This window comes from Rhincodon typus, chromosome 26 (assembly GCF_021869965.1).
Source record: "Rhincodon typus isolate 14 chromosome 26, sRhiTyp1.1, whole genome shotgun sequence".
Taxonomy (NCBI): Eukaryota; Metazoa; Chordata; class Chondrichthyes; order Orectolobiformes; family Rhincodontidae; genus Rhincodon; species Rhincodon typus.
This window is the reverse complement of record NC_063357.1, coordinates 44462268-44484738: the sequence shown is the minus strand read 5'-3', so window position 1 is coordinate 44484738 and position 22471 is coordinate 44462268. Positions and strand designations below refer to the sequence as shown.

The 22471-nt window shown below is 42.9% G+C and overlaps 1 long non-coding RNA gene across 1 annotated transcript in view; it reads right to left on the bottom strand.

Annotated features, from left to right (window-relative positions):
- Positions 1 to 22280: 22280 nt before the first annotated feature.
- The window catches only part of LOC125486142, a 10843-nt gene continuing 10652 nt past the window's right edge, over positions 22281 to 22471 (bottom strand). Inside the window, exon 3 of the long non-coding RNA XR_007264828.1 lies at positions 22281 to 22297. This is a non-coding gene — a long non-coding RNA (uncharacterized LOC125486142). The remainder of the gene's footprint in view (positions 22298 to 22471) is intronic.

Sequence of the window (22471 nt, the reverse complement as noted above, 5' to 3'; positions counted from 1 at the left end):
TGGGAATATCTTCCTGCGTTGACCATGTCTAGTCCTGTTAATGACTCAGGTTGGAGCAGTTTCAGTTTTGCATTGAATGTAGCATAGACGGAAAAGTTCTGTTTTGTAGATTATTTCCATTACTGAGGGTAATTTGACAGACATGAGGTACATTATTACAGGGAGGAAGATGGAGAAGAGCTTTGGTGCAATGACACAACCTTGTATGACCCTAATCTTCACACAAATAGAGTCCTTGCTGTATTATGAATACAAAGTTTTATAAGATAATTATGTTTTGGGCTGTTTCTTAAATTCATCTTAAGGCAAGGTGGAGGAGAAAAGAAGATCATGTGATTTGCTTCAAGTTCCACCCCAGAACAAACCTGAGTGATTGGTTATCATCAGGAAAGGGACCAACAAGTTCAGACTTGCTAGGAGCAAGATGCAAGATGCTCACACCTGGAATCAAAGACAGAAACAGCTCGGTGAACAGAGTTTTTGGACAGAAACAGAGAGGTCTCACAGAAATGAAAGGCTGGAGCTGGTGTGGTCAACAGAGTGGAGAAAGCTGTGAGTCCTCTGTTACCTACCATGCAGAATATGAGAGAGACGATGGTCTCTGGTCAAAGAGATACATTCTGTGGCAATTTTAAAACCATGGAGGATTTATCCTGGAAAGTCTGGGTGGTGATATTGCTGGAGTGGGCCTTACTGCTGGTAGTTGATCTTGGAACTCTCCAAATATAGAGGGAAGCACCTAATGACTCAACAAAACAGGGAGCCATGAAGCAATTGGAGGCTGGGAGCGACTGGAGATTCTATCCCATAAAGACTGTAATCTAGTGGAGGAGTGTGATAAATACAATGAATACCAGACCCACCACGATGAAGCCTTTGATAAAACTACGGCCGATATGGCCATGAGGAATGGACCACTGGATCCACCATGCTGTGCCATTGCAGCAGGCCCTTGCAACTGTAGTCCTCTACTGTAGTCACAGGAAAGAAGGAAAGGTGAACTTTGATAAAAAAAGAGAAATGAAGAAACAAAACAAAAAAAAACAAAAGAAGGAACCCCCCCCCTAGTTGAGTGGGAGTTATGGACACAGAGCCCAAAACTTCCTACCCTGTCCCCACCACCATCTTGTATAATGAGAAAACAGGCCTTTCATTACAGTCAGAAAACTAAGCCAATCTTCAGTCCAACAGCAACCCTTGTCGATTCAATTTCCTGGAAGATGAGGACTAATTCTGTATTGAGTGAGCTTCCTCTCAATGAAGGCTGACATGGACAGCAAAACACTTGAGAGATGTCTCTAAAGCATTCCTGAAAATGTTAAACAATCTGCTTCATTATTGTTTGTGATCAACTAAAACAGAGAGGGCTCATTCAGGATCACAGGGTAGGCGATGGCCTAGTGGTATTATCACTGGACTGTTAATCCAGAGACCCAGATAAAGTTCTGGGGACCTTAGTTTGAATCCTGCCATGGCAGATGGTGGAATTTGAATTCAATAAATATCTGGAATTAAGAATCTAACAATGACAATTAATCCATTGTCGATTGTCAGGAAAAAGCCACCTGGTTCACTAATGCCCTTTAGGGAAGGAAACTGCCATCCTTACCTGGTCCGGCCTATGTGTGACTCCAGACCCACAGCAATGTGGTTGACACTTAACTGCCCTCTAGGCAATTAGGGGTGGGGAATAAATGCTGCCTAGCCAGCGATGCCCTCATCCTGTGAATGAATAAAGAAGAAAAAAAAATGCTGAACATCTTGACAGACTTCATCAGAAGTATGCAGAAAACTCATTAGCCTACATGCACCAGCTGCCCACACATGGCAGAGTCCACAAACCCTGCTTTGGACTCATCAGAAACCTCTCAAACTAGGATGGAAGCATATCATCTCTGAACCCAAGGGACTGTCCAGGAAGGCAGGAACTGGTGTTATTGTGTGAGTGCTTGTGTTTGTATGTGTATTAAACAAAGAAGGAACACTTGTCTGTTGGTCATACTAAGACATGAGTAAAGGTTATCATTTCTGCAATTTTCAATAGTAATTACCACTAAGTGATGTTTAATAGGTGTTGCTTTTAGTTTGCGTGTTACAGCAAAACTCTTAAATCTTGAAATCTTGATGTATGATTCCTCTAAATTAATCACTGGGATTCAAATATTTTTTAAAAGTCATTGGTCTTTCTGGGAATTACTGCAGAAGTCTCACTGGTAAGGATCGCAGCTTGCATGTCATTGTGAAGTAGGTAAAGAATGGTGATAAATTTCTGAGAGGCACCAAACTTCAGGAAGATATTTCCACAAGACTTCATGGGTGACGAGTCAAATACTTTTGTGAAGTTGCTGTTTTGTGCTGTTTACATGAATTTGCCAGACAGCGAAGATGTTGTCTTTGGTGTCTCTCACTTGTGTGCATGCTCAGTCAGATATTGAGCTCCAGGTCATTGTCAGCTCTTTCTCGAAAAGAAATGAATAGAATAGAATAGAGTAGAATAGCAATTTATTGTTACATGTATTTATGAAAATACAATGAAATGTCTGTAAGTCACCACAATTTGGACCCATTTTAATCACAGAAATTATAAAAAGATATAATTGAGACAAAGTTCATCTTTTGTCCCTCCACGACAATCTGGGTTTACGGAATGGCTATGGGACTTCGCTGAAACTTCCCCTGAGACCGTTAAAGCAAGGATTTCCGGACCAGACCCACCACGCTTATCAGACTTATCAGAAACCCCTCAAACTGGAAGGGAAGTACATCATCTCTGATTCTAAGGGACTTCCCAGGAAGGCAGAAACTGGTGTTATTGTGTGAGTGCTTGTGTTTGTATGTGTATTAAATAAAGAAGGAACACTTGTCTCAGAGTTCTGCATCATTTACAACTATGATACAATTCTCACTTCCACTGATTCTGTTGTTTGTTAACTTGGCAGCGTAGGCTGAGCTAAACAGCAACACTGTCATTAGCGTACTGATGGGTTTAGTAACTTTCCAGGAGATTTTCCTGGTAAAAACAACAGCTCACTCCTCATTCCATTAACTGACAAAATTCCGCTGCATTCAAATCACTGCAGTCTCTTGACACATGACAGTGGGAGCTGGCCACAAGATTCTTCCTAACCTTCAATCAGTTTTGCTTCTGTAGTGATTGTAATGAGGTCAGTCAGGTGGACCTCATAGAATATGAGTTCCCTGATTGGGGATGTTAATCTGTTCCAATCAGGGAGCCCTGGCTGACAGATAAGAACAGGAGTGCCTCCTGGGCCTAGCCAAGCTGACTATAAACAGGTCCAGGCAGCAGGCTGTGGAGAGGCTTGTCTCTGCTGACTGCCTGCCCCTCTTCTGCTGTTATGTTTGAGCCAGAATGTCCTTGGAGAGGGAGCACGCAGTGTCCACCAATGTTCTTGATGCCTTTAGGGAGAGGTGGGCACCATGGAGGATGGAGTTTTTTTACTTCCCCCTCCAACTTTGACTTACACCTTACCCTCTTTTTTTTTCATGTAAGCATTGCTCTTATCAGTCTTTGCTTGTTTATGTTTCAGTAGCCACACAAGTGCTTTCCTGGTCGTGGAAAATATTGAATAAAGTTTCAGTACAATGGGTGTCTTTTTTACTGTGTTACTACACATTCACACAAAGCTGCATGGGACATGGGGAGAATATAAGCACTGCTGCTGGGCCCCTTTGGGTGCAGTGGTAGTGTGGGGGAATAAAAAAAGAAGAGGTGTTGGACATCCTGTTCACTCTAGAGCTGGCTCTGAGGGAGCTGAACAGTGTTAAGGGCTCTCCACATGTAATTAAAGGGTGACTTGGTGATAGGATACTGGCCTCAGTGGAGTTATTTCAGTGGTGATGAGAGAAAAGCACATTCCTGAAGAAATTCACTCACAACAGTTGTTTTTGAGTTGGGGTAAGCATTTCTGACATCATGCCATTATTTGGGGAGCTTGATTTGTTCAATCCTGCAGTAGAAGACTGGGCCCAATATGTGGAAAGAAGGTGTTATTATTTCTAGCAAATGACATTGGGGCAGATGAAAAGCAATGAGTAATTCTCCTCACAGCTTGTGGACCTGCAGCTTTTTTGCTTAGTAGGAGCCTAAATTTCCTCGAGGCACCAGATACTAAAACCTTTCAAGAATTGATAGATTTAGTTAAGGTATATTACAACCCCAAGCCTCCTCTAATTCTGAGATACTATCAATTTTACGAGGCAATGCAAGAACCATGAGAATCTGTATTGGGATTTTTGACTGGGTTAAATTGACTGGCAGAGGAATGTGGCTTTGGTTTAATCCTTAATGAGATACTAAGAGACCATGTGGTATGTGGGATTAATGATGTAACGATTAATGAAGCCCCAACTGGACTTCAAACAAGAACTATAACCTGCTTTATCATTGGAAAATGCAGCAAGTGGAGCATTGAAGTTGCAGGGTATTCCGATGGAAGCGGACACTCTCACCAGACCGATTGAGCTTGGGGAACACCACTTGAGTGAAGGCAATTGCAAAGGCTCACTCAGGACATATCCTTAACAGTGGGACTTTAGGTCAGCCCACAGCAAACCCCAAAACAAAGCCTAGCCTTGGCCAAATGGTTAAAATTTTCTTCAGGATCTGTAGTTGTCACCGGTATGCCGACTTGAGACAGCAAAAGAATTCCACTGGACCTAAATTGAGTAAGAGAACATGTAGGCTGGTATCCACGAGAGTGCACACCCTGGAAAGTCCACCTACATCTGGTTTGGAACACTTAAATTGCTCAGCAACATCCAAATCAGAATCAATCCAAATAAACGCCTGGTTAGATGGTCACCTCATTCTAATGGAGGTCAATACCGCTGTGGCTGTTTCAGTGATCACAGAACCAGTCTTTAAAAAAATTCACTCTGGACTACAATCCTTAAGACTGATAACCTATACCAGGGAACCTTTATAGATTAAGGTACAACTTTGGTTCCGCTCTCTTATGAGAAGCAGCTTGTTCAGTTACCACTGATTGTAGTAAAAGGATTGGACCCAAGCCTGATGGGGTGAAATTGGTTGAGAAAGATTCACCTAGATTGGCTCAACACTTTTTGATTGGAAAAAGGCTGTCTGAGTGAAGTCCTAATTAAATACCCAGAAGTTTTTCAGGTAAGTCTGGGGACTATCAAAAGGAGACAAGGCCGCATTGCATGTTGACCAGGAAGCAATTCCACGATTCTGCAAGGGCCATCCAGTGCCATTTGTCTTATGGAAAAAGTAGAAACAGAAATCAGAAGACTGGAAATTGAAGGAATCATTAAACCAATCCAGTTTATGGAATGGGCAGCACTGGTCATATCGATTGTAAAGCCGAACAGGTTGGTTCGCCTTTGTGGGGATTTTAAACAAATGGTAAACTGCTTTTCACAGCTGGAAAAATACCCAATCCCTCGCAAAGAGGATTTAAACACTAAGCTGACGGGAGGGCTGTCCTTCACGAGGTTGGACATTAGCCATGCATACTTGCAATTGTGGTTTGTTGATGATTCCCAGAAGTATACTATAACTAATACCGATAAGGATTTGTACCAATATACGAGACTGCCATCGGGGATACTGTCAGCCTGTGCAATTTTTCAGCAGAAGATGCAAAACATTTTACAGGGTCAACCCCAGGTTGCCATTATCTGGATGACAAGTTAATAACAGGGAAGACCAAAAAGAAGCACTTAGAGAACCTGGGCGTTTCCATAGATGTTTCTCCCAGGCGGGCATATGCCTTAGAAGTGACATATGTGTGTTCCAGGCACCCCAAGTGACCTACATGGGCTACAGAGTCGATAAGCTCGGGTTACCTCTGTTATAAGATAAAGTGAGGGCAACCAAAAGTACCCCAGCTCCCACATCTGTACCCGAGCTTAGGTCTATCCTTGGGCTGGTGAATTATTACAGAAAGTTCACACATAACCTATCCTCCATCCTGGCACCTTTGCATCAACTGTTAAAAAAGGGTCAGCCTTGCAAATGGTCATGTAGCCAAACCAAGCTTTCAGGGAAGTGAAGAAACAGCTATCATTCTCTAATGTGCTGGCACACTATGATCCCAAGTGACATCTGGTATTGACATGCGATGCTGTTCCATACGGCATTGGGGTAGTATTACCTCATAGGTAGCCTAATGGAGAGGAACACCCATCAGCGTATGCATCCAGAATTTTGGCTAATGCAAAGCGCAGATACGCCATTGTTACTCTGATGAGGTTGGAGGGAGATGGATCATTCAAATCTTTGTCTAATTATGTGGTGTTGCCATGTCATCCCTAAACATCTTGCCAAGATCATTCCGATGCCTCCACCTCTCACTTTCAAACAACTGCCAAACTTTAAACAGACCATCGTTCGCAGCAAACTACCCAACATTCTGAACACTATTGACCACAACACCAGACAACCCTGCCATGGCAACCTCTGCAAGATATGTCAGATCATCGACATGGACACTACCATCACACGTGGGAACTCCAACCACCACGTGCACAGCAGATACTTATGTGAATCAGCCAATGTTGTCTACCTCATACACTACAGGCAAGGATGCCCTGAGGCATGGTATATTGACGAGAGCATGCAGATGCTGCAACAACGGATGAATGGACACTGTGCAACAATCGCCAGACAGAATGTTCCCTTGCAGTCGGGGAACACTTCAGCAGTCAGGGACATTTAAGCCTCCGATCTTCGGGCAAGTGTCCTCCAAAGCGGATTTCAAGATACACAACAATGCAGAATCGCCGAGCAGAAACTGATAGCCAAGTTCCATACCCATGATGACGGCCTCAACCATGAGCTTGGGTTCATGTCGCACTACACGTGACCCCCACCACATTGTTCTGTATCTGTAAAATCTTCCTTGCTGTCCTGTTTTGACACCACCACCTTGATAAATTGTTATGATCTCTTTACGTTAATTAGTTTGTACAGTTTTAGATTACTTATTACTTTCATTCAACCCTCGGTATGTGACACTTATACCTACTATGTTATTCCAGTCATTTGGTTTGTCTCCAGAACCACATTATTTATAATTTTTTTGTAATTATCTCTTTGCCTCATTTAATCGGATTATAGGTCATCCCTTCACTTGCTATTCAGCCATTGACACTTTACTCACACCGTCTAACATTCTTGGCAACCTGCAGAGACATATTACTTGACACTCCACTCACACCATTTGTATGAACTTTTGATCTCTCTGCATATAAATTCTGTGTCAGTGTGCTCTTCTCTCCCACTTCACTGTGAAAGCTTATCATTTCAAATAAACCTGTTGGACTATAACCTGGTATCATGTGACTTCTGACTTTATCCCTAAACGTCAGGGGAATGGGAGATGTTTGGAACCATTGTGAACTGATCATGTCTGGAGTATTTTTCCATGGAACAGGACTGTGTTGTTTAACTGATCATACCTGGCTGGATTGTGTGTGAAATACACCAAGGAGAATCAGCTCTTAGGCACGCTGATCAACATGAAAACGTTTGATGTGGTGGTGATGTGTTTGACTATAAGAAGGGGTGAAATTGAAGACTTTATTGCAGTTGGAAGAATGGTCAGGATCATTCAGTCTGACTCAGGCTTATAATCAACACCAGCCAGACCAGCTCTATTGGGGATTATATGTGTTCCAGCCAAATCATAGTGATCTCAGTCTGGGGATATGAGGAAAGTTAGATCAGCCAAGACCCTATTGAAAGGTGGAGGAGGGTTGAGAGACTGGACAGCCTACTCTTGTGGCCTTATGGTGGCCATACAAATACTATTGATTCTTATAAAACCCATCTGGTTCACTAATGTCCTTTAGGGAAGGAAACCTGCCATCCTTACCTGGTCTGGCCTACATGTGACTCCAGACCCACAGCAATGTGGTTGATCTTTAACTGCCTTCTGGGCAATCAGGGATGGGCACCAAAACCTGGGAAGATTAACCAGGAAGAAACAGAAACTGGGAGTGATGCTCCCTCTCTTCTGTGGGCAATAAACTGGTCAACAGGCTCCCTGTGTTGATCTACATGTCACACGTCTGGCCCATAATGTACTCCTGTCCTTTGGAAATCACCTGAGCTATATCTGAAGATTGGAATTGGATATTATCTGTAGTAACATGCAGAAACACCCAGATCAAGAGGGAAAATCATACCCAACCTCACCCTCGTCCTGATAGCCACCTTTGGGCGTGTCTGCATCAAGCTGTGTGTCACTACGTTCTACCTGTCCCTAGTCTGGCCACATTACTACAGAATATTCAATTCAGTTGTGGAGAAGTTTGAGCAGAAAATCATCTTTGACCATAAGTTCATCAGCCAACACACTTGTTGCCCTTGTGAGAGGTAAGAAGATGCTTGACCTCTTCAGATGGTTTCCTATTCAAACTGTCAAACCTATTTGGCAGAATGCCACATTGTCAGCACTTTCAAGCAAACACCAAAATGTAGCTTGGCTGTGGTGAGAAGGGTCCTCCCTGTTTAAACCTTTCGGAATACCTGGCGTCTCAACCCTCGCCACACTTTGCCCTTGAGGAGGCTGTGTTGGGAAGAGACTTCTGCCCACCTCCTTCTGGAATGTGCCTTTGCAAAAGAGGTCTTCAAACAAAGACCCAGTGGTTTTTGTCAAGGTTTATCCCTGGCAGCTCTGTAAGTCAGGAGTCAGTGCTCTACAGCCTGTTCCCAGTGAGATAACTGTCAAGTGCTGCTGGAGAGCCCTCAACTTGGTGAAAGATGTTCTTCGGTCTGCCTGAAACTTGCTGGTCTCTTAATACTAAGAGCTACTGGTGACTGAGTGTTACAGACTGGCACATCTTTCACTGATGACACCACTGTAGTAGGACACATATCTAACAATGATGAGTTAAACTATAGAAGGGAGATAGAGAGCTTGGTGAAGTGGTGAAATGAAAACACAGTCTGTCTCTCAACATTGGCAAAACTAAAAAACTGATCATCGACTTCAGAAAGAAAGGGGGAGAACAGTCCCCATCTACATCAACTGAACTGAAGTTGAGAAGATGAAAAACATCAAGTTCCTTGGAGTGACAATAACCGACAACCTGTCCTGGACATCCCATGTGGATGTAACAGTCAAGAAGGCACAATAATGCCTCTTCTTCCTCAGGCGGCTCAGGAAATCTGGCATGTCCATAACGTCCCTCACCAACTTCTACGTATGCACCATTGAAAGCATACTGTCCGGGTGCATAACGGCCTGGTATGGCAACTGCTCTGCCCAGGACCGTAAGAAACTACAGAAGGTGGTGTGCGCAACCCAGACCATTAGGAAGCCAACCTTCATCCATGGACTCCATTTGCACTGCTCATTGCCGCAGAAAGGTTCCCAACATCATCAAAGACCCATCGCACCACAGTAAAGATCTCCTACAACCTATTCCATCAGGCAGAAGATACAGAAGTCTGAACACACACATGAGCTGGTTCGGAACAGCTTTTTCCTGGCCATTATCAGACTGATGAATGGAGTCTCTAGTCTCAGATAATGCTGATCTTGCTATCGTTAATCTCGCCTAGCGCACACCCTGTGCAATGTAACCTGTATGCAGCTATCTAAGTCTTTTTGATCTGCACATCTTTTGCTTACTATGATCTGCCTGTACCATTCGTAAATGAAGATTTCCACTGTATTTTGGTACATGTGACAATAAATAAATCAATTAATCAATCATATGGGCTATGCCTTCAGTTATCCAGGACCTAATGTCTGAAAATTGCCGTCTTCCCCCAGTCCCAGCCCATTATACCTCTCTTTCCTTTAAGACATCACTTAAAATTTACTTCTTTGACATATTTTGTCAACTATCTCTCCTACATGACTCAGTGTTAATTTTTATTAATACTCTTGGAAGCGTCTTAGATTTTGTCTGTCAGAGGCACAACATAAATGCAAATTGTCCAGGGCCTGAATAGAAGTGCATGTTAACATTACTGCAGTATAAGTCCCAGGTGAACTGATTGGAGGTAATTTCCTCCTGGATTTTGTGAATAATCAGCTGTTAATTAACTGCTCAGCACATGGTTATATCCTGGTGGCAGTCGAAGATGTAATCCTTGTCATGGTGCTTCTTTAATTATTGCATAGGCATAAAAGAAGAACTGAGGCTTTGATTGCAGTCAAATTATTCAATTTATCTATACGTTAAGTAGCATTGGCTGAAATTTGAGGTTAGATGCATTACCCTTTTATTAGATAAGGGCATATCTCCCAGGAATTAAACAATGCATAAATGGACCAAAATGATGGCAGTCTCTGATTCTCCAGGTTTCTCGCTTTGACTTGTGAAGGTATCTGCTAATGCTGCGACACAATCTCATGTGTGGTGACTGACCTCTGACAGCCCATCCTAGTGCTAATGCATTTTTTTATTAAATCATTCATGAGACATTGGCCAGCATTTAATGCTGCTCCATCATTGCTCTTGAGAAGGTGGTAGCAAGCTGCCTTTTTGAATCGCTGCAGTCCATGTGCTGTAGGGACATCCAAAGTGCTGCTGGGGAGGGCAACACGACCTACACTGAAATAACGGTGAAACCATTTCCAAGTCCGGATGGTGAGTGGCTTGGAGGAGAACTTCAGGCAGTGTTCCCACATATTTGCTGCTCTCGTCTTTCGAAACAGTAGAGGTCATGGGTTTAGAAGGTGCTATCAAAACAGCCTTAGTGAATTTTTGCAGTACATCTTGTAGGTAGAACACACTGGTTCTATTGAGTGTTGGAGGTGGAGGGAGTGGATGTTTGTGGATGTGGTAGCAATCAAGTAGGCTGCTTTGTCCTGGATGGTGTGAAGCTTCTCGAGTGTTGCTGGAGTTGGAAGCAAGTGGGGAGTATTCCACCACACTGCTGACTTGCGGCTTTGGACCAGCTTTGGGGAGTCAAGCAGTGAGTTATTCGCCACCGTATTCCCAGCCTCTGACTTGCTCTTGTCATTTGTATGGCTGGTCCAGTTCAGTTTCTGCTCAATGGTAATAAAGTAAATTTGCCATAGACCCAGAGGACCGTGAGCTGCTCGCTCATTAGACAGAGTCGACTGATGGTGGTTTAACCTGAGGGTCACCACGCCTTAGGTGAGGGGAGAGGTTGAGAAGGAGGGGCCTTTATGGTAACATCAACCGGTGCAGGAATTGAACCCAAGCTGTTGGCATCACTCTGCAAACCGGCCATTCAAATTAATTGGCCCCTGTCGATGGTAATGATACATATTCAACATCATAATCAGTGAACCCCGAGCCTGCAGTCCTCTCAGTATCCATACGTGTTCACTCGACAGTAACCGCACAAGCTCCTGAGGCCTAGCTGCTGATATTAGCCAAGACCTCAGAGCAGATATTGTACTGGAGCCTCCTTTGCCCATGTACCTTGGCTCTCCGATGTGTTTGGCAAAATCCACCCTGGGTGGAAAGCAAATGTTTTCACATGCTGTTGCGAGGCCTAGTGGGTTTTCAAGTCGTATTTTACCAAACTCACCTCATTAATTATCTACCCAGCCCCATGGTGTCTCTCGCATCTGATCTCAGATCCATTTTAACATGTTCCATGTCCAAAACAACGTACCACTCAGTAGGTATCCACTAGAAGGGTGGCATCCCTTGCATCAATGACATCTTTAAAAGGCATGCCGGGCACCTGGATGAGCAATAGCATTCTGAGTCTGCCCAGATCCCCCAGCGGATACCTTCTTGATCTCTGAGGATAAGAGGTTTCAGAAAAAGCACTGACAAGGCTGCCCCCTTACATCCGCCACCAGCTCAGATACTGACACCTCAATGGGAGCGCAGTCTGGTGAGACCCTCACTGTGACAGCCCTGCAGTAGGTCAAGGAAGAAACGGCCCAGGCAGTTAGCAATCGGAAAACTGCCAGAGACCAGGCACCTGCTGAGCCTCAGGCAGGACAGGACCCTGTGGGGTCAGCAATCAGAGACTTGGTCCACATGCACAGGGAGGGACAGCAGCAGCAGACAGGAATGGGAATGTGGGATGAATGGCCCTCGCTGCCCAGAGGCTGCAGCAGTGCAGTGAGTCATATGATCATCCAGCAGCCTCCACGGACAGGTTGGTGCTGCCATGGAGATCCAGGTCCAGCAGTGTCAGGGTCACACTCACCTGCAGTCCATCACACCAGCCACTGGTCCTCAGGACCGAGGACATGGCAACAAGGAGCGGGCTTGGGGGGAACCTTAAGCTCAGTAAGGAAACAGGGCAGTGCCTGGAGGCATCCAGCTGGAGGAAGAAGCACATACCTGGTCAGGCCGTCCACCACCATCACTGCCTACCTACTTCCAAACCTCAGAAGTTCAGGCCGAGGAGGGCCCACTTGCTTCTAGCAAAAAGATCCTCGGAATGACTGCACCCCCACAGTCATCCTGCCAAATCTCCAGGACCAATGGGCTCCACTGGTGAACAAGCTCCCTGCTCCCCTGCTGTGGGACCAAGGAATGCACTAAGATGCAGTGGGAGGGAAAGGAACGAGAAACTGTATGAAGGGCACTTTGGTGGCATGGTTGATAATGGCTTGTATGTGACCTTCAGCTTAGATGTAAAATTTTGTGCTTTAATCCATATGTGTACTTGTTAGTCTTTCTGTGTAGGTGCTAAACACATTGTCACACCATCCGGCAGCACTTCATGGCCACAGATGAGACTTCAGGGATGAAGGTCTGTGTTGAGAACCTACTGCGCCATCAGGAAGTGTTGGGTCATGCTGACACCTTGTCCTTCCTCATTCAACATCCTAATGTTTAGCTGCCAATGAGATGCCCAGCGATGGCTGTGCCAGGGAAGTGCAACACAGAGAGGGTCAGTGCTATAGGATGGTCTTGACAACGTCCTTTCTAAGGGTCCTCCAAGATACTGCACTGCTGACTGGCATGCCGGCATATTGACTTTGGAAAAACAATTAGAGGGAGTATTGGTAAGGGAGTAGGCAGCCAGTGTGCCTGGGTACTAAACATTGCATGGATCTGCTAACAACGTGGTTCCACTTTAACAGCCCTATGTGGAGTCACTGGTGCAACTCCCTCCGTCCCTTCCTCCCTCCTAGGTTGAGTCACTTACCCGGCCCACTCTGAATGTACTGCAGCCATTTCCTTCCCATTGGACACTTTCCATTCCAGAACGATCAAAGGTGACAGTGAGCATCCTCTTCATTCTGACCATGCTAGTGAGCAACCAAATATCCACATCCCCTTCCTTGTAACCCATCCCCTCAACCCCACAGGTTTCACACTCCTCCAACTCCCCAGTCAACCCGCCTACCTTCACCTACACCTGTCTACTCTTCTCACCCAAATGCAGGCATACAAGGAACTTTGCCATAGGCCACATCGCTCAGACGTCTAGAATGTTCTGCACAAGTACCCTACCTGGATTTTGTATCTTTCGCCTTCTCCAACTAATTGCCTGTAACCTTTGAACTCCTCTTCAGTGACCCCCAAACTGTCCTGATTGATTAACTGAAGATCTTGCAATGAGCATCTCCCTTATTTATGAGCAAAATTGAACGTTGCCAGCTGGCAACTCTTGAGCAGACACCTCAAGGCAGTAGAGCAGTATCACCAACGCTGCCTGCACAAGATCCTGCGAATCCAATAGGAAGTGGGACACACCAACACCAGGTTCCTCGACCAGGCCAACAGCCCCAGCATCAAGTCACTGACCACCCTTGCTTGGCTATGATGGGCTGGGCACATTGTCCACATGATCAACATGAGTGTCCCCAAACGGATGCTCTACTCCCAGCTTCAAAATGGCAGGCAAACCCCAGGTGGGCAGAGGCAGTGTCTCAGTAATACCCTCGAGGCCTCACTGGCAAAATGCAGAATTCCCACAGACACGTGGGAATCCCAGCCCAAGACCATCCAAATTGCAGGAGGAACATCTGGGAAAGCATCGAGCATGGGACTTGACATCGGGAAAAAATGGAAGCCAGGCGAAAACAGCGAAAGGAGCACGCTGCCACACCAATGCTCCACTCACCCCTTCCCACGACCACCACCTGTTCTAAGTGTAACAGAGCCTGTGGTAGTCATATCGGTCTGTTCAGCCACCAACTGACTCACCCTGAGAGTGGAAGACAGTCATCCCCATCTGCGAGGGACCACCAATGATGATGACTGGTCATAGATTGCTGGCTTGCTCAGAACAAGAAATGGATACAAATATAAGATTTCATCACACTTTTCGTTGGAAGAAAGTATGTTTCACCAAATTGAAGTTTTCTTTGCAATGGATTTGGAAATTCAAGAAATGCCTCACATTTAGCTTACACTGCAGAATTTATAGATAACTCTTTCATTTACCCCTTCATATAGCATCTGCTGACATCAGTGGACATCACCCTACCCCATATGTGTTGACATCTCTCTCCATCACATGTGTGTAAACAATATCCCGCACTTTTGAAGAAGAGAGACATCAGTTGAATGCTGCTATTTCAAAGCCTTTTCTTCATTGAATAATATTGACTTTACAGATTATTTTCAATCAACTTCTTTACCAGTTAACTTTAGTGATAATTTTGTGATCATTATGTGACAGCTGGGACAATTGTAACAATAATTCTAAAATAATTAAGTTTCTATTATCCTGATTTTAATTTGTATACCATAGAATAAGAAATTGTAACAATGAGCTCCAAAAATACAAGGCAACAGTTTCTCAGCACCATTGGAACCTTGGAGTTTGAGAGCTTCAAAGAATTTGGCTGTGAATTGGAGCTGTTCCAGCAGATTGTAGAATCTCTGGGGTGAGGGAGGGCAGCAACAGAGAGGGCAATGGGGAGAGAGAGGGCAAGGGAGAACACAGATGGCACACTAAGCACCACTTCAAAAACTCTGTATGCACATATCCCAGAACCAGCACATGGGTTTTTGGCCACTTTTGGAATGTACACACTTGCATGGCTTTTGAAGCAGTGCATAGTGCAAGTGTGGCGTCATTAAACATGGGCTTTCACGATCCACCAAAGTCAGTGAAGATATACCAGTCTTCTTTTGAAACAGCTTAAGTAGCTTGTAATCAAACATAGAAACATAGAAAATAGGTGCAGGAGTAGGCCATTCGGCCCTTCGAGCCTGCACGACCATTCAATATGATCATGGATGATCATGCAATTTCAGTATTCCACTCCCTCTTCCTCTTCATGCCCCTTGATGCCTTCATTCCAAAGGGCCACATCCAGCTCCCTCTTGAATATATCTAAAAAACTGGCCCCAATAGCTTTCTGTGGTAGAGAATTCCACAGGTTCACAACTCTCTGAGTGAAGAAATGCTTCCTCATCTCAGTACTGAATGGCTTACCCCTTATTCTTAGACTGTGACCCCTTGTCCTGGACTTCCCCAATACCGGGAACATTCTTCCCGCATCTAGCCTGTCCAGTCCCATCGGGATTTTATATGTTTCTATGAGACCCCCTCCATTCTCCTAAATTTCAGTGAGTACAAGCCCAGTTGATCCCATCTGCATATTTCAGTCCTGCCATTCCAGGAATCAGTCTGCAAACCTTTGCTGGACTCCCTACTTAGTCATAGAATCATAGAGTCATATAACATGGAAACAGATTTGACAGTTTCGGATGAATAAACCTGCATCACAGGAATTTTGCTCTGTTTGTTCAAGTCATTTCCTAGTTTATCTGAGTGACGTACCACAGCTTTCTGCACCATTCATTTTCTTTCCACTGATTGTTCAAAAGTGGAGACTTCATTTCCTCTTTCTTTACAATTTCCTCCAAATAGTTGTTCATTCTCTTATTGTATCAGGTTGGTTGATCTTTTCATTTCTCTTGTGTCAGTTCATCAGCTGACTTCAGTGTCACATCTAGAATATTTTTTATATATTCACTCATTGAATGTGGGCATCCCTCACTAGGCCAGCATTTATTGCCCATCCTTAATTGACCAGAGGACAGTTAAGAGTCAACCATATTGCTGTGGGTCTGGAGTCACATGTAGGCCAGACCAGGTAAAGATGGCAGGCTCCCCCCATGAAGGACGTTAGTGAACCAGGTGGGTTTTTCCTGACAGTCTACAATGGTCATCATTAAACTCTTAATTCCAGATTGTTTATTCAATTTAAATTCCACTATCTACCATGGCAGGATTGGAACCCAGGTTCCCAGAACATTAGTTGAGTTTCTTGATTAATAGTCTAATGATAATACCACTAGGCCATTGCCTTGCCAAGTTACACAAGTTACATTCTTGCACAAGTCTGACTCTTTCCCTTGGATGTTCTGTTCATTTCAGAACCTTTTCTCTCTTATCACCACATGTTTCTAAAACTCTATCACCTTACTTGTCGACTCCTCATTCTGTTTCTTAAAATTTTCTGTAGCTGCTTAAAAAGACTGGATCCGCTCTTTCACACTGCAGATCTCATTGCTCTCGTTCTCCAGATTGCATTGGAATTCAAAATTTTCAGTGTTCTTTTCAAGATCAATTCTAATTGTCATTCTGGGCTCTTCATTCTGCATTCAACCAACTGTTCTGACTCATCAGCAATTCCTTCTCCTGTCACGATACTTTATAGAGACTTCTATTAGTTGAACTTCATTAAGCTTAAACTGAAGATCTGTCTTTGCTGCATCTTCTTCTACTCATTTATCATCAAGATGTTTCACATGCTCATGCAAGTGTTTTACCTCCTGTGCCTAATCCTCAGGTGTTGTTACTACTTTATCCTTTTCATTAGCAAACCCAAGTTGGTTCATGACATTGATCAGTTTTTCTTCAGAAGAACCTCATTCCTGTTGCTGCCTTGTATTTCTGATACTAGCTTTTCTTGGTTCTGTGCTAGTTGTTCCTCTGTTTTAAGATGTCTAGCCTTATGGGCTTGGGCTTTAGAGATCACAAAAGCAGTGAACAGTCCTTCTGCAAAATCTCTGTTACACTCACTTCAACTGGATCATTTTAAACTCTCAGACATATCAATTCAATACCTAGTACAAAACACACCCATTCAAAAGGTAAACTACGAATAATTCAAAATGGGGGTGGAGGACCCACGCCCATGGTTAAATAAAGAAGTTAGAGAAAGCATATAATTAGAGAAAGCATATAAAGACGAGTGGCAGGCCAGAGGATTGGTCAGAGTATTAAAAATGGCAGAGAAGATTAATCAGGAAGAAGAAATTACTGTATAAGAGGAAACAGAAATGTAAAAATGGATATCACTTATACAATTATTTAAAAGAAAAGAAAAGAGAAACAAAAATAAGTGCTGGTCCTCCAGAGAGTGAAAATGAGGAGTTAACAGGAGATAATAAGGAAATGGCGGAACAAATGAACAAATATTTTGCTTGCTCATTTGGTTTCCTTCCAGTTCATTTTGCCTCACAACCACACCCTGCACCCATTGCACTCCTACTTCCGCCTGATTGCACTCTGACCCCTTTACGCCCCAGACCTGGCAAGGACTGACATTTACTTCAAGCTGGCTTTGAAGGTTGGATAGCCAGTCAGCCCTAATCCCACCAGATCTGAAGTTTAATAATGCCATATGATAAATTGCCCTGTAGTAAATAGAAAAACAATCACTAATAATTAAGGAGGCAGTACACTAACTCACACTGTGTTGAAATTAAATGTCTCTTCTGACTAGTTAGTCTTGTCTGTTTGGGTCCATTCATCAATTTAAGATAATTGTTACATGGGTCCATTCTTGTCCTAGCACCATGTCACATTTAGCTGTAGCTCAAGTTGCAGTCCTCCTCAGACAGAACAGCTGGGTTCAAAATCCACGCCAGAGACTAAACACATAATCTGACACTTCAGTATAGCAGTAAGAATGTGCTGTACTTTTGGAGGTGCTATTTCTTGTTTAAGATATATATTAAAGATTACAAACATTATTTTAAAGAAGAATGAAGGAATTTTAATGTGGCCAATATTTAATCCTCAACCAAACTTGTTAAAACAAATTATATTATTGGCCATGAAATATATAAGATCCTGAGGGGTTTTGACCAGGTGGATGTAAAAAGGATGTTTCCTCTCCTGGGAGAATCTGGAACTAGGATTCAATGTTTAAAAGTAAGGATTTGCCCTTTTAAAACTGAGATGAGAAGGAATTTTTCTTTCAGGGCTGTGAGTCTTTGTAACCCTTTTCCTGAGAAGATGGTAGAGGCAAAGTCTTGAATATTTCTAAGGCAGAGGTGGATAGATTTGTGTTAGACAAGGGATTGACAGGTTGTCAGGGTAGACTGAAATGTGAATTTGAGATTATATTCAAATCAGCCACCGATCTTATTGAATGGTGGAGCAGGGTTAAGGGGCCAAGTGGACTACTCCTGCTCTTTGATCATAGTGCAGTACTTTGGGAGCTCCTGAGCTTGCAAAATGCTATATAAATGCAATATTTAATTTTACAAGGATTGGTTTATTTGTGACATGAGCCTCTTTGCTCACGGTAAGAAATGACTGTTCTTGTGGTCATGGGTGTGGTTTTAACTGTGTTACCCCTTGCCTCACCAAAATGCCTGTGATGAAAATTACAATGCAAATTCATGCAAATAGTTAGAAATAGCTGCCTTTGTATTGTGTGATAACACCGAACTGCACACGTGCTACATTTTCTGCAAGGAAGTTAACCTCCTTATTTGTAAACAGATGTGCCAGTAAGTGATAAAGGCAACAAATGAAAAGTTGGAGCTTTGACACGTAAAATTCATCTCCATTTCTATCTGTTAATTCAGGAAGTTAGCACTCAGTACCATTAGCAGGCAGAACAATCTGCAAGTGTCGATAATCAGAAAATATTCTTTCTAGCTCATAAATCACCCTGGCTGCTAGCCATGTCTGGGGTTACCCTTTCAGAGCCGTGATATGAACAACGTAGGAGGTGACAAAATAACAAAACTCATAACTAAGGAGAAACATAAAAAGTGCTGATACTGGAAATTTTCAATAGAAAGAGAAAGATAAAAAATCAATTTATTTACTAATTATTTAGATAACTGGTTAGAAAGCCACAGCTCCACGTTAGCAGATGATACAAAAAGTTAGCAGTGTAGATGGAAGCATAAAATTACAAAGAGAATATTGATAGGATAAGTGAATGAACAAAACTCTGTCACCATCTGTAAAGTTAACCTAAAAGAAGAGAAGAGAATAGGATATGTTAGAAATGGTGAAAAGCTGGAAGCAGTGGCAATCCAAAGAGACTTAGGTCCAGGTACATATAATCATTAAAATGTTATGTGGTGGTACGTAAAAAAAAAACCAAAAATGTTAATGGAATGCAGGCTGTTACATCCTTAAGACTAGAACACAAGGGGATAGAGTTCTGATGAAACGTCATTGACCCGAAGCGTTAATTCTTTTTTTCTTTCCATAGCTGCTGCCTGACGGGCTGGGTATTTCTAGCATTTTCTATTCTCGTTAGGAGGAGAAGTTATGCTGCAGCTATACACCCTAGCCAGAGTACACCTGGAGTTACTGTGAGCAGTTCTGTGCATTACACCATAGGAAAGTCCAATGTAGATACACACCAGGATAATTCGACTTGGTGGGTTAAATTATGAGAGATTGCACAAATTGGAGTTGTTTTCCTGCAAATTTGCAAGGTTGAATGATGATCTGACTAAAGTTTTCAAGGTACTAAGGGATTAGTAAATAATGGTGTGACAATTGGAAAGACTGTGCCAATAGTCGAACCCCACAATTTCATAAGCCATCACAAATGTATAACTACCCAATTAAACCACCAAAATGAATAATTTGCCTGACTGGACAAAATCAATTCACACCAGTTTTCTTCATTAACTGCAAAGTAAGTAGTGATTTTTACTCATTACTATTACTCACTACTCATTGCTACTCAGATTACTCATCGCTACTATACAATTTAAACTGTACCCCTTTAAAACATGAACCACACGCACACACATACATTCATTCATGAATAAGACAGGCAAAAATAGGCAATATGACAGATATGGATGGAAAAATGCAGACAGGAGAAACAAAGTTTGTAATTCAAGATTCCAGGTCACATGGGTGGAATGAATTGTTTCTCACAGCTCCTTAGATCTTTTTCAGCAATGGTGCCACAATGTTACCTGCCCATTGATGGTTGATCTTCGATTCAATAGCTGAATGAGTGGATCTAGGACTTTTCCTGTATTTGGACTTTGCAGAGTCTTCAAGTTTTGATTTTTTCATTCACATAGAAAGATGGTGACAGGTGCTTTTTATTTGCAGTTTTTGGATGTCTCTAAGTGCACAGTGCTCACAGGTCTATTCCAGATTACAGCTGGACCAATCTGAAGGCTGTCATTATGTAGTTTTTCTCATAACTCAAAGAATCCTGGTGTCACGCTCTCTCATAAAGTATTCACTTCACTCTCTCAAAGTAACACAATTTTGAGCAGCTAAAATGTACATCACACAACCCCACTTGATATTCACATTGCAAAAACTCCTGGTACCTTTTGCAATGTCCAAATTCTATTTTTCGTTTTTTAGTCCAAAAAGGGAAAAAAGATGTATGATCCTTACAGGCATTGTAATAGGAAACAATGTAAAGGGTGGGCTTAATGTAGCTCCCCTGTCCTCTCATCTCACCTTCTTGTCGATGATCCTGTACTGCACCCAGATGGAGTGACCTTAAAGGGCTGGTGGTCAGGCCCTCCCTAGACTCCTTACAGATTATAGGATGCATGGACTGGAATGAAGAGGGATTTAAAGTAAGTTGTGCATGCTGGTGGCAGGTAATGCCTTCACCCCTCCCATAAATTATCACGAGGCCAGCAATGGTCCTCATTGCCTCATTTTCTTTTATTCATTCACAGGATGAGGCTGGCTAGACAGCATTTATTGCCCATCCTTACTTGCCCAAAGGGCAGTTCAGAGTCAACAACATTGCTGTGGGTCTGGAGTCACATGTAGACCAGACCAGGTAAGGATGGCAGTTTTCTTCCCTAAAGGACATTAGTGAACCAGATGGGTCTTTCCCTAATAATCAATAATGGATTCATGGTCATCATTAGATTCTTAATTCCACCATCTGCCATGGCGGGATTTGAACCTGAGTCCCCAGAACATTATCCAGGTCTCTGGATTTACAGTCCAGCAATAATACCACTAAATCATTGCCTCCCCCTAAAATTGTGCCAGTTTTAGTGTTTCCACTTCCTGTTTCCCAGCTGCTTCCTAAGTGTGGGGTGCCTGACTGGTTTCCAGTTAAGGTGGTAAATTTGTGCTTCAGGCTAGAGACTAAAAAAGACGATGGAAGTTTCAGGTTTTGAAATGTTGGCAACATATAAACACGGTAAAACAGTAAACGCACCATCAGTAGTGTAACATAAGTATTATTCCTTTACAGAACCTGTTTTTGCAAAATAGACATCCTGTTGTTATTTTTGTGTCAAAACCTTTGTATTATAATTTCCTAAGTTCGTGATTGTAATGAGAAATGTCTATGTAAACTTGGCACGCTGCAGTTACACCTTCGGAGCAGTGGTGGTGCTGTAAATTCCATTGTGTCACACCTCTCAGTTCTACATCTTGTACCGCAGACACTTTCCTCTACTGCAACCGACTCTACTTCACAAAATACAATCAGGCATGCTTTTTAAATAGTTTGGACTGATGTTGGAGAGGCATACCAATTCCTTTATATTCCCACTGCTCCACTTGACGCAACAAATTTTAAATTTTACCATGCTGATATGGCCAAATATGTAGGCTTTAGACTCTGCCTGATTTAGTGTTAGATTCAATACAGCAAAATTTCTTCAGTCAACAAAGAACAATGAGTTTCTTTCAAACAAAACTTCCTCAAACAGCATGCGAAGATTATTGACAATAAATATTTAACTGTGAAAAGATAGATTTAACTTGTATTCTAACACGCCAATTTTAACATGAGGCAGGTATTGGTAGGAAACAAACTATGGTTGAATACCCCACAAAACACTGCAAGCATCACATGAAATAGAGGCAGATACTGTGAATTTTTCAAAATACCCTGCACCCCCCACACCTCAAACATTAGTGACACTGTGAGATCCAGTAGGGAGAGATGGATGTATCGGGCCATAAGGAAGGACGTGTGTGATATACAGCACGGAAACAGACCCTTTGGTCCGACCAGTCCATGCCAACCACAATCCCAATTAAACTAGTCCCATCTGCCTGTGCTTGGTCCACATTCCTCCAAACATTTCTCATTCATGTTCTTACCAAAATGTATTTTAAACGTGGTAACTGTACTGCATCCACCATTTCCTCTGAAACTTCATTCCACACATGAACCACTCTCTGTGTAAAAAATAGAGTCTTTTTTAAATCTTTCCTGTCTCGCCTTAAAAATATGCCCCCTAGTCTTGAAATGCCCCACCCTAAGGAAAAGACACCTGACATTCACCTTATCTGTACCCCTCATAATTTTATAAGCCGCTATAAGGTCAACCCTCAACCTCCTACGCTCAAGTG